General features: G+C 48.7%; 1 pseudogene; it reads right to left on the bottom strand.

The window, feature by feature from the left end:
• Positions 1–11,375: 11,375 nt before the first annotated feature.
• LOC126498667 (60S ribosomal protein L27a-like) lies at positions 11,376–12,673 on the bottom strand (annotated as a pseudogene).
• Between the last annotated feature and the right edge of the window lie 226 nt (positions 12,674–12,899).

Here is a 12,899-nt window from a genome sequence, read left to right as displayed (position 1 = left end):
TTGTTGTCTGGCTACTGGCCCCACCTCTGCCCCACACACACACACACACACAATGTGGGACAAGAAGCCAGCATCTGTTATCCCCTTGATCCTAGCAGGTCAGCCTGGTGATTCCGTGGGGATTAAGTCTCATGCAGCTGGACCACTTTGGGATCAGCCTGACAGTAAGGCAAAAAGCAGCCAGTTTGGACAGCCTGGTGAATTGAAGGTGTGGTTGGAAGTGCCAAGACTCCTAGACCCTCACACAAAGAACCCTCATCTGCAAGTCTAGCCCGGCCTTGGAGGATGCTTTGAGTTCTCCAGGGGACAGTATGCTCATTCCAGCTCCCTCCCCTTCCTACCCCAGGAACTTCTAAGGCAAAGCCTGGGGCCTGCACCCACTTAACATTAAGGTATCAATCAGACCCATTCTACCGCCCCGCCCCCAGCCCTGACACAGCCTGACTCTCAGCCCAGCCTGTCACTGGTCCATATGAGCTGGGTAGGGCCTCAGATCTCAGCATCTGGAGCTCCAGGGCTCACATTTCCCCACTGCCCACACTTGTCCCTTCCAGTTTCTAGGCAAAGTCCCGGGGCCCTCAGATCAGCCTGATTCAGAGAATCCATGTGCCCTGCAGGGCAGACCTGAGATCCCTCAACCTTCTTACTCCTCCTCAGCGGTGAGTGGTTAAGGACTTCCTGGGAAGCCAGAGATGCACTTTGTCTTATGGTTTACTTCCTGGACAGAAGATGGCATTCTGTATTATGTGGCCTGGACCAGCCCATTGTCCTCTCCGTGCCTGAGTCCTCATCTGTAAGAGCAGCTGTACCGTGAATACCAGAGTCTCTGTGGGCACAGGACCCTCTGCGCTTGCTCCTGGTCTCTGGGAAAGGCCTCAGTGGCAGTGCACCACTGTGCCCCCCCCCCCCGGAGATTTCCCAGAGACTTGAGGCTAACCAAGAGACTAGAAAGTGTTCCTGCATCCTCATCCACAGAGCAGAGCGGCACTTCCTAGCCTGTCATTCTGGACACAGGCACAATCACAGCACATAAAAAAAAAAAAAAAAAAAAAAAAAAAAAAAAAACCACAGGTTTTATGATCCTGACGGTTTCTCATCCAGTCCTATCCCATACTTAACCATGTGTTGCATGAGTGTCCTGAAAGCCTGGGGCTGAGCTGAGCCTGCTGCCAAGTTCAACTCTGATTACAAAGTTGCCATTTGGGGGGAAAGTGCATCTTCCTGTTTGATTGGGCTTTGTCGGGGCTTTATGCAAAAGACTGATAGTCCATTGTTCAGAGGGGGCAGAGAGGAAGTAGCACCAGCTGGGGAAGGGGACGGCCCTGGAGTGGTTACGTAGCTTTGCCACTTTCAGGAACTGCCTCAGGTGTTGACAGAAGGGGCAGGCTTCCCAGCGGGTCTTTACTAAGCCAGGAACTTCCTTGATAAGGGAGAAAAGCATCTTAAATTTCTCCAGGTTTATTTGGAGGGGCCAACGGGAAAGAGGTGGTGAAGCAATGATCATGGGAGTGCTGTTTCATCCTGCCCGGAAGGAACTGGGGCCAGGAACTGCACCCCAACATCAGAGGTAAAAGGAATAGCGTCAATTTGATTTTGCGGCGGGGCTGCCCTGATTCGGAGCATTCCTGTGCTTGTTTGTTTCTCTGAATCATTAGGCAAACAGAATTCCTCCCAAGATCTGGCCAGGCAGCTGAAGGAAGTCCTAAGCCCTCTGGTTCTGGTACTGGCCAAAGGACCAGTGTTTTGGCAGAGTCCACAGCAAGGACCACATAGATGGCTGCTGAAAGTGGCCAGTGCCAGCCTCCCACATGGCTGGTACTCCCCATACCAACTTCTGCTTGTCTAGTTTGAGAGCGTATAGGGCTTTCTCCTACTGTCCCTGAGAGCTGAACCTCTCTTGCCCTACAGCCCTTCATTCCTCTCTCTTTTGGCCTCTGGTTACCTGTCTCCTGGGCTCCAGGCAGTTTAAATGGAGCCCCTAGAGAATGTGAACCTGAAGATAATTTACGAGACAGAAAAGACCCTGAGGCAAAACACCAGGCCCAAATCCTCCTCTGGAGCCATCAATGAGCCAGTCAGGCCAACCCTGAGAGCCACTGGGTCTATGACAGTCAAGGGGACTTTGTTGGTACTATCCCCTGATCACACCCCTCTACGCTGCTACTCCCCCACTCTGACCTGAGGGTCCTGGCCAGGTTGCTTGCCCTCTCTGGATCACCTCTTACTAAGCCTCGGGGGAGAGAAGGGAATATTCCCTTACTGGCTCCCCAGACCTAGGCCCCAACCAGACTAATGGGGCATGGATAGCTGCTCTGACCCTTTGGACAGAAAAAGAACATGAGTTCAAGTTGCATTCTACACAGTGGGTCAGGAGGACATTTTCCTCAATAATTCATCACATCCGGGGGCTAGGAAGACAGTCGGCAGAGTACACATCAGGCAAGCATGAGGACCTGCCTGGTGTTTGAGTCCTCTGCGCCTTCATTAAAAAAAAAAAAAAAAAAGCCTGGCAAACATAGAAACCAGCCCTGGGAAGTCAGGGACCCGAGGATCCCTGGAGCTTGCCACCAGCAGACCTGATAGAATCAGGGACTCTAAAATCAGCAAGAGACCCTGACTCAGAAACTCAACTTCAGAATGATTGAAAACACTTAAAACAACCTGTGGTCTACACACAGATGCCTGTACACACACACACACACACAATTGTATCCACTGAAGTGTGTATTCATAGGAAAGCACTGCTCTGGATACACACCCAGAACAATGGAAGTGATCTCCAAGAGACTCTTGCATATCCAGGTTCATGGCAGCACTACTCACAGGAACCAAAATCCACTGGTACATGCACAAGACATCCTGTATCCATTATCCAGAATATTACTCAACACACATCTATAATCCCAGCACCCTGAGCCTGAGGCAGAATGATAGCAAATTTGAGGCCAGCCAGGATGACATAGTAAGATACCCTGTCTCAAAAGTCGGGGGCAGGGAATTCCAGTGTATGAATGAAACTTTAGTGAGATAAACTGGGCTTAAAAAGATAAAATCTGGACCCTGGTGCTTCACACCTTTAATTCCAGCACCCGGGTAGCAGAGGCAGGAGGATCTCCAGAAGGAAGAAGGGAAGAAGAAGAAGAAGAAGAAGAAGAAGAAGAAGAAGAAGAAGAAGAAGAAGAAGAAGAAGAAGAAGAAGAAGAAGAAGAAGAAGAAGAAGAAGAAGAGGAGGAGGAGGAGGAGGAGGAGGAGGAGGAGGAGGAGGAAGAAGAAGAAGAAGAAGAAGAAGAAGAAGAAGAAGAAGAAGAAGAAGAAGAAGAAGAAGAAGAAGAAGAAGAAGAAGATAAATTCTGCAAGGGGTTGGAAAGGGAATGGAGTCAGAGTTTAAGGCTGACAGAATTCCCTTCTAGGAAGATGGAATATTCTGGAAGTAGATGATGGGGACAGCTTCACACTTGTGAACACACACCTCATGGCACAGAACTTGTCAGCCTCACCTGAGAAGAGAGAGTCTCAGTGAGAAAATGTCTACATTGGTTTGGGCTATGAGCACATCTGAGAGAAGCCGCAGCCTGAAAGTGACTGGCATCATTCCCTGGGCTTGGGTTCCTGACTGTGCAAGAGTAGAGAAAGCCAACTGCTCAGCAGGCCTGTGTGCGTTCATTCTCTTTGCCCTGACGGTGGGTGTGATGTGACTAACTCCTGCTGCCTGGCTTCTCTGCAGTGGTAGAAAGCAACCTTTCTCCCCCAAGCTCTAAACCCCTTCTCTCCTAAGCTGCTTTTGGTCAGGGTGTTTAGTCACAGCAACAGAAATGACCTAGGACAAGGACTAAGGCAACAGATCTGATGTGGTGTATGTTTCACGATGATTTTTTAAATAGTAGGGAACGTGGCAGCAATTGTTGGTTCTCTGGCTTGGGATCTGTGTGTGCACTCTCCCAAGCGTTGTTGGCCCTGATGGAGGTAACTGGACTGTTTGAGCTGCTTGCCTGAGCCCCCACCTGTCTTCACCCAGAGGGGCTGCTGCTGTAGGGCCAATGTTCCTAGATATATAATCTATGGCTTATATCTGACAGTGGGTCTGATATCACCCTCAAAGCCTAGCTCCAAGAAGAGCAGCCATATCAGGGACACTCATGTTTTGGGGTGAGGGGAACCGTCCTAACCTAACACCCAGCTCTAAAAATATACAGGCTTACTCCCACACCTTAGTCTCTGAGGACTGAACAGGTAAACAATCCATAGGTACCTTGGGTGCACAGCTCTGAATCATTCCCCGGGCCAGGTCAGGGTTCTAGCAGGCCAGCCAAGCGCTACTGGCCCAAAGGTGCTGGACTCTGCCCTCCCCCACCCTACGTGGGTACCCGTCAGCCAGTCAACCTTGCAGTCAGAACCCTCACAGCACAACCCTGACCTGCCTTGTTTAACTAGACCTGGTGTACTCATCCTGAGGCAGACAAGAGTAGTCGAGTTCACCCGGAAGCACGAAGAATATAGAAAAGACAGGCCCAGCAGGAGCCTCGGAGATGGCACCGTGCAAAGGGCTGTTCACACGCACCCACACAGCCCTCAGAATTATAAAACTATGGAGAGGAAGGGGAGGAGGAAAAGCACAGGAAGGATAGCAAGGCTCAGCCCTAGTGTCAGAACATGGTCAGATGTCCAGACAACTCCCACCAGCAGGGCTGATCCACAGCCACCTACATGCTTCTAGACCAGCATCCAGCAGCATGGCCAGAAGGAGCCTCTGGTCCTCAGGAAAGCTGTGTCTCCTTCCCAGCCCACTCCAGAGACACAGATACAGGGCCTCCCTGTGGTTTGAGTGGCAGCTATTCCCTGAGCACTCAGAAGACAGAGATATGTCCAGTTTAATTATGGCTACTAGAAGCCTAGCTAAGATGTGTTCGTTCAAGCCTTTGGCAGAGTTCCTTTTTTAACTACTGTATGAACAGCTAGGAAGATAGCTCAGTAAGGAAAGTGTCTGGCAGGCAAACATGAAGACCTGAGTTTGGAAAGCATGGTGGTGTTTGTCTCAATCCCAGTGCTAGGGAGTGGAGACCGGAGAGTCCATGAAGCCTGCTGGCCAGCCAGACTGGCTGAACTGGCAGACCCAATTTCAGTAAAAGATTCTGTCTAAAAAGTAAGAAAGAAAACTATTGAGTAACAACATTTGGCATTGACCTCTGACCTCTACACACAGGCACACACACACACACATACACACACACACATATGAACACACAAAAAATAATAAAAAAAATTGAGGTGTGTGTCTTTTCCATATAGATTTGCAGGTGTTCTTTAAGTGTGTACTATATAAATTCCCTTTGGAAATGTACTGTGAATCCTTTAATTGTCTTTTTATGAAATTCCTAACTCAGGTGGTATCCAATTTATCAATTCTCTCTCACACCTAGAGATTTTGCATTCTGTTCAAGTAGCCTTGACTTAAGACTTGGTCAATTTCAAGCCATGGAGACTCAGCCTCACGTTTTCTCCTAGGATGCTATTGCCCCGGTTTTACCTGTAAGACAACAAACCACTTGTTTGGGGGCTTTGTGTAATATAAAGTCTGAAGCAAGGTTTCTTTTGATCCACTCCAACTTCCAGTTTGTCGCCATGCGGCTGTTTTTCAACAGTGGGCTCCATGGTGAGTCAAATGTGTGTATCCAGGTTCCTTACTCGTTGCATCTGTGTTCACACCAAGACCACTCCATCTTGACCAGTAAAGCTTTTGAAAACAGAGTCCTCTAGCTTCTCCCCTCAACACTTCTCTGACTGCCCTAGGAGCTACAGACCCATACAGACCAGAATGAGCATCCCACTGTCGAGAAAAAAAGCTGCTGATCAGTCGCAGGGAAAATGACATCTCAATAATCCTGAGTCGTCTGTTCTCCTCTAACATGGGTCTCTAAATTTCTTCTGCTTTCTGCAGTTTTCAGTGTAGCCGTCTTGTGTATCTTTTGTATACCTAGGTATTTAAGGTTTTAGAGTCAGCTGAGGAGTACTCATTCCTTGTAGTCTGCTGAGAGTCTATAGCCATGCGCATGTAGTGAACGTACAGTGTTGTTCACCAACTGTGTTAGTCTCAGTAATGCCCCCTGGGCTTTCATATTAGCTACTTTTCTTGTGGCCAAAGGCCTGGTAAAAACAACTTAAGGAAAAAAGGGTTTTAGTTCATACGTTCTAACAGAGAAGTCATGGTGGCCAGATGGCCACACTGTACCCACAACTAGGAATTAGGGGCGAATGTTGGCACTCAGCTTGGCTTTTTCTTATTCAGTTGGGGACCCACCCCTGTTCATGGAATGATGCTGATCACACTTAGGGTGAATCTTCCCACCCAAATTATTTCAATCCAGAAACTGCCTCACAGACTTGGAGATTCTAGACCCTATCAGGTTGACAGTCAATGTTAACTATCCTGTGTCTACTCCTTGAACGCGTGTGCACTCCCTCCCTTGATGAGAGGTGCAGGATCTTGGGACAGGGAGAGCGTCCTGAGTTTCCTGATCCCAGTAACCTCACAGAGAATAGATGAAGAGGTGAGGGGCTTTGGAGACAGCAGCCAGGAAATGCAGGTGGCATTGGAAGATGGAACATGAAGGAAACGGGTTCTCCCAAGAGCCTCTGGGAGAAAGGGGGTCCTGATGACTCACTGTAGACCCCCAGCCTCCTAGACGGTAGTGATATCTGTGTTGCTTTAGGCTCCCGAGCCTGTGAATACTATGAAGTTCTCTGGGTAGGAGATTCATTGACTGGTGAGAACTTTGTGACGGTGGAGAGATGGGGAGTGGCAGGTAGAGAACCAAATGACCTCGAGCTGTCTTTAGTCCCAACATAGCCATTTGTCATTCCTAGATCTAATCTAATGTCCTTTCCACTGTCGTCAGGTAAAACCTTAGCAGAGAGTATCTGAGACCTAGAGCAGAAATTTTGTACTTTGCTAGTGGTGATAAGTATCCTTGCCTCTTTCCAGGAGGAAACAGAAAGCTTTGACCTTTTACCATTGAACAAGTGTTAACAGGTTAGTGTATGTGTGTGTGCATTCATACGTATGCACATGTGTGTGTGTGCATGTGTGTGCATATATGTATTAGTGGGGGCTGTGGGTGTGTGCATGTGGAGACTAGAGAATAACCTTGAATCTCTTTCCTTGGGAGTTGTCCACTTACGTGAGACAGGGTCATTCATTGGCCAGCTAGATCAGGCTGGCTGGCCAGTGAGCCCCGGGTGGGATCTGCCTGTCTTTGCTCCCCAGTGCTGTGACGACACGTGTCACCGCACCAGGCTTCCCTCCACCCCAGGGGCTGCATCTTAGCAACCGAGTCATCTCTTCTTCACCACAGCAGGGTTTGTATAGATGGGACTTTTTTATTTCCCTGAGGAGTTTCTCTGTGTAAGTTCACCATGAATGACCATTGAACTTCCCAAATGCATCCCTCTCTGGGCATGGGTTACACAGCCACGTGCTCCTGGTTATCAAGTGTTCGGAGGCTCTCTTGCTGTCTTCTGTGCTGATTCTGACTTGAGTCTACTGTCATCGGACTCAGTACGTGCAGGTTTGTCTGTTTGTGATCTCAGGACATGGAGAGCATGTGCCTGCTGCATGGGAGAGCTAAAGAAACATTTATTCAGCCTAGAAAAGGAAGGTACCGCAGACCAAAAAAAGAGCCTGTCCATGTCCAGCTTGGTGAATATCCAGGAGTTAGGACTGTCACATCTATTGCTGAGTATCTGGCAAGAAGCCTCTTAAAGGAGAATGGCTTTCACCTGGCTTGTGGTTTAAGAGAGAACAGTCCAGGGAAGGCAAGGAGATGGGAGTAACTCAAGGTGGTGACGGTGGCTTGCTCACATCTGCCTGGGGCAGGAAGCAGAGCTAGGCTGTCAATCTCATGGCCCACCATCAGTGACCCACTTCCTAATCCACCTCTGAAATGTTCCACGGCATCCAAAAATACCACCACCAGCTGGTGGCCAAGTTCGAACACAGGAGCTGGCCTGAAGCATTCTGCGTTCAAACCACAACAGTAAACCAGTGAGTTTATTGGAGTTACTGGCAGGAACCTAGGTGACTCTCAGGCAGCTATACCACTATAAAGCCCTGACCCCAACCAACTTTCCACCTCTTTTTACTCCAGCCAACCTTCCACGTATTTTATATTCCAGCCAACCTTCCACGTATTGTATATTCCAGCCAACCTTCCACGTATTGTATATTCCAGCCAACCTTCCACGTATTTTATATTCCAGCCAACCTTCCACGTATTATATATTCCAGCCAACCTTCCACCTCCTGTATCTTCCAGCCAACCTTCCACCTCCTGTATCCTCCAGCCAACCCTCCACCTCCTGTATCCTCCAGCCAACCTTCCATGTCTTGTATACTCCAGTCAACCTTCCATGTCTTGTATACTCCAGCACTCCTCAAGAGCACATACAGCTGGGGCAAAACCCCTTACAGAAGCCCAGTCTCCCATGATTCTTTCTACCTAAGAACGTTAACAACCTCGTTGCCCCAAACCAAGCTACTGGCTGTATTTGCTTCATTCCTTGCGACTAGGGTCTTCCTAGGTCACCACAACAGCTCTGCTTCCAGACAATGATGGTCACATAGCCTGGAGGAAGCAGCTGCTCAACCATGGTCCCTGTGCATTTGAGAGAAAGGTGTGTGCCACAGGGTGGAGTGCCCCCGGATGAAGGCTAGGTCCTGTTGGCTGATAGCATTAATCTCTGCTACATCCTTGTTGGCCTTGGGTCTCATTGTTCTAGCAATTGTTTAGAGAGGATTGGCAGCATCTGTAACCATAACTGTAGATTTGTGTTTCTCCTTTTGTTCCTATCAGCCTCTGGGCATGGGCTTTTCCTAAGACGGTCCTGACCCCTCTGTTTCTCAGAGTTGCCCTCTCTGGTGTGGCATTCTGAGCTGGGGAACATGTATTCCCACACTTAGAGGATGCCCCGACACCTTTGAACTTTGTGGTTTCTGCTGAGGAACCTGCTGTCATTGAGTTGGTGCTTCCTGTAGGTAACATGCTTCTTTCCCACCGTTATCAAGACTCTCTCTTTGGTTTTCAGAAGTTTGGCACTGAGGGTTCCATGTGGGCTCTTAGAATTGATCCTGCTAGAGGTTCACTTGGCTTCCTGAGCATTCAAGTGCTTTCCCATACTCGGGAGATTTTAATTTTTTAAGAGCTATTTTTATTTTAACTATGTGTGTGACTGTGTGTCTAGACATGTGCATGTGTGGCCGGATACCTATGGAGGCCAGAGGGAGTCAGAGCCCCTGGATTTGAAGGTACAGGCTACTGTGAGCTTCACTACAGGTGTGGAGAACCCAACTCAGGTCGTCTGCAAGAATAGCAAGTGCTCTTAACTGCTGAGCCATCTCTCCCACTCAGGAGATTTTCACCCTTTTTGGTACTTTTTTTTCCTGCTATACCTTTTGCCTCTTCTTCTGTGATTCCCATGGCTTTGTGAGTCAGCTTTGATTACTGTAACCAAATACAAATACCTAAGGTCGTCATCATCTTACAATGATAATGGACAACAATAGGGTTGGTTTGCAGCTTGGGGCTTAAGTTTTAGAGGTTCTAGACCATGCCCACTGGGCTCATGCTTGGGACCTGTGACAAGGCCACACATCACAGCAGGAGTGTATGGCGAGCTAAAACCCCTAGCCTCATGGATAAGAAGCAAAAGAAAGAAAAAGGAAAAGCTAGTAACTCAACAGCCCCTTCAAAGACATGCTCCCAGTGACCCAAGATCTCCTACCGGACCCCATTCCATAAAGATTCTACCACCTCCCCATAACCCACATGGGGGACCAAGCCTTCAACACATGCGCCCTTCAGGTAACACCAAAGATGACTGTCAACCTGACATGACCTACATACAATGTAGGAGACAAACTCTTGACATGTCTAGGGGTTTCTGGATTGGGGTGGTTGAGATGTAAATACCCACCCTGAATATGGGAATCACCATCCCATGGGCCGAATAGAAAAAAAAAGAAGAAGCTGGGTTCCAGCATTCATCTCTCTTTCCTCTGGACCTAATGTGACCGGCTGCCCTGTGCTACTGCTTCAAGCCTTCCCAACCTCGATGGACCGTAGCCCCCAACTGTGAGTCAGACCAACCCTTCCCTATGCTGCTTTTGTTGGGTATTTGGTCACGTGAAGAGTGACTAACATGCCACAAAAGGCATCAGTGTGATCTCTCTGATACAGTCCCTTGGGTTGCTAGGCTGTGTGTGTGTTTGCCTTCCCAGCCTCGGGTGGTCCATCTCCTCTCCAGCCTGGATCGTCTGTGTTGACTTCCACATCTCAGTTCAGTGTTTCATCCTCTCCCAGGATCTTTCCCCTTCCATCTATCACTTACGCCCACCACAGTAGCTAATTTCTCAGTGTTGTGACCAAATACAAGAAGCCACTTAAGGGATGAAGGGCTTGTGTTGGCTCATTGTTTCAAAGCTACAGTCCACCATGGGGAAGGTATGGTGGCGGGCCACTCTATGGCCAGTGGTTGTATTTCCCAGTAGACCAGAACCAGAGAGACTTAGGTAGAACAAGGGCTGGACTATACAACCCTCTAGGTTGATCCCTCCGTGATCCACTTCTTCCAGCAAAGCCCCATCTCTTAAAGGTTCCACCACCTCCCTAAACAATACCCCACAGTCAAAGACCAAGGGTTGAAACGGATGGGCCTGTGAAGCACATTTCACACCCAGATACACACACACACACACACACACACACACATGCACACACACTGAGCTTTTGTTTTTCTTTTTTATCTTTTCCATTATCAGAGTTTTCAGTCCTAAAAAAGAAAATCTCCATTTGGTTCTCCTTAGTATTCTTTTTCATTTGCATTTTATTTTGTGTGTATGGGTATTTTGCTTGCATATATGTCTGTATACCACTTGTGTGTCTGGTGCCTGGAGATTATTGTGCCAGAAGAAGGCACTAGAGTCACAGATGGTTGTGAGCTACCATGTGGGTGCTGGAAATCCAACCGGGGTCCTCTGAAGGAGGAGCAAGAGCTCTTAACCTCTGAGCCATCTCTCCAGCCCTATTCCTGTGTATTTTTCATATCTTTATTTGGATTCTCTGTTCTTTATTGAGCCTCTGTGTGTATTTTAAGCTTGCCTCTGTCTTGCCCCCACGGAAGCCTTTTTCACAGAGGCTGTGTTACGGTCTTGACTGAGGAATCAGACTGTGGTGTCTCAGTATTGACCTCTGCTGATCACCTTTGACTCCAGCTGGAGAGCTTCCTGGTACTTGTACTGATCTCTTATCAATGCCTGTGTTTTAGAGGTTCTGTTAGGAGACTCTGGAGCTTAAAACTCTTTTTTTTTTAATGTTAGCATTTAATTAACTTCCTTGGGTGGCTTCAATCACCAGGACACAGGCACCTCCAACACCCTTTATCTTCTCATCAGCTCTTCTGCTGAGAAATTTGGCTTTCGCGGTGACAGGCTGCCTAGGGAGTTTTCCCTTCCCCAGAACTTTGTAGAAGCCTGATCGTGCAACATCAATGATGGGAAACAAAACCCCAGTCTTATTCTTTGCAGCATTGACCCTTGTCTGCTCACTGACCAGTGTCCACATTTATCCAGGTTGACAGTCAGGCAGAAGCTCTGGTTCCACTTTAAATCATAATATCCATATCAACTTCCCCCAAAGTGACCTAGGTGATATTTGCTGAAGCTGATCTGCGGTGATGCGCGCCTCCAGCATTCCCACAGCCTCCTGGCTGCTTGCGGTGTTTACCGATGCAGCCGTGACCGTGGCTCATGTGACCCTGCAGTTTCTGGGTCTTCTCAGTCCCGAGGGCATGGCGGCAGCTGAAAGGAAAGACAGAGTTACAACTCTTTGGGTTGGCTTCCTCTGGCATTGATTCACCAGGAGGAGGCTCACACTCACTCCAGGTCTTGAGCACCCGAGTGGTCTCTGCTCATTGCTCACATGGGTCTGATTCTCGCTGACTAGGGTGGGACAAGGTATCTAGTTACAAGTCTTCACAAGTCCGCCACTGACTCTGTAGAGGCTTTGTCACCAGTGGGGTGAAGCCGAGAAAGAAGGATGGATGGGTGGTAGGGGCGAGAGGAGGAACCATGCATCCACACAGCCTTCACTGAAATCTCACTGGCCTAAAGGGAAGAAGGGATGGTGCCTCGCTGAGACGAAACCTTAGCTCCGCCAGCCTCTACCATCCTTTGTGCACTGTTTTTTCTGTGGTTTTGTTTGAATGGACTAAGGCAGTTCTCTCTCTTTCTCTCTCTCTCTCTCTCTCTCTCTCTCTCTCTCTCTCTCTCTCTTTAATCTCTCTGTGTGTGGGTGGGGATTTTATTTGGGGAAGAAGGGATTGAAGGGAGAGGAATGGAACAAGGTCTTGCTGTGTAGCCCTGCCTAGCCTGGTATTTACTATGTAGGTTGTAGACAAGGTCACACAATGTAGCCCAGGCTGGGCTGGTCTTGAACACGTGGAAATCCCTCATTTTCTCAAGTGCTGGAAATGCATACACGAGTTGCTAGGCCTGGCTAGCTCTCCATCTTTTCTAGGGTGCCCCCTTTTTCTCATCACTTCAGCTCTAGAAAGCAAGATTTCATCCCCTGCCTGTTGCTTCTCTTCTGTTGGTGTTCCACTCTGCTCACCTTCTCGGCTCCATGGCTGGGACATGGAAGACCACCTGCTGAGGTCACCACCCCACTAAAATATAATCCCAGGGGACTCAGCCCTATGAGAGCAAGGATCCTGACTGGCTTTGCACTTCAGTCGATGAAAGGGAGGTTTTTAAGTTGAGGGAATGGGCCAGAATGAAGAGTCCGTGAGTTTGATCCTCAGCGCCTCTCTGTGGTGCCCCCCCCCCCAAGATTCCTAACTCGAGATCTGGC

The sequence above is a fragment of the Alexandromys fortis genome, unplaced genomic scaffold (genome assembly GCF_014885135.2).
Source record: "Alexandromys fortis isolate MF-2015 unplaced genomic scaffold, M_Fortis_MF-2015_v1.1 scaffold_3, whole genome shotgun sequence".
NCBI lineage: Eukaryota > Metazoa > Chordata > Mammalia > Rodentia > Cricetidae > Alexandromys > Alexandromys fortis.
The sequence above is the reverse complement of the archived record's forward strand: the minus strand, read 5'-3'. Positions and strand labels throughout refer to the sequence as shown.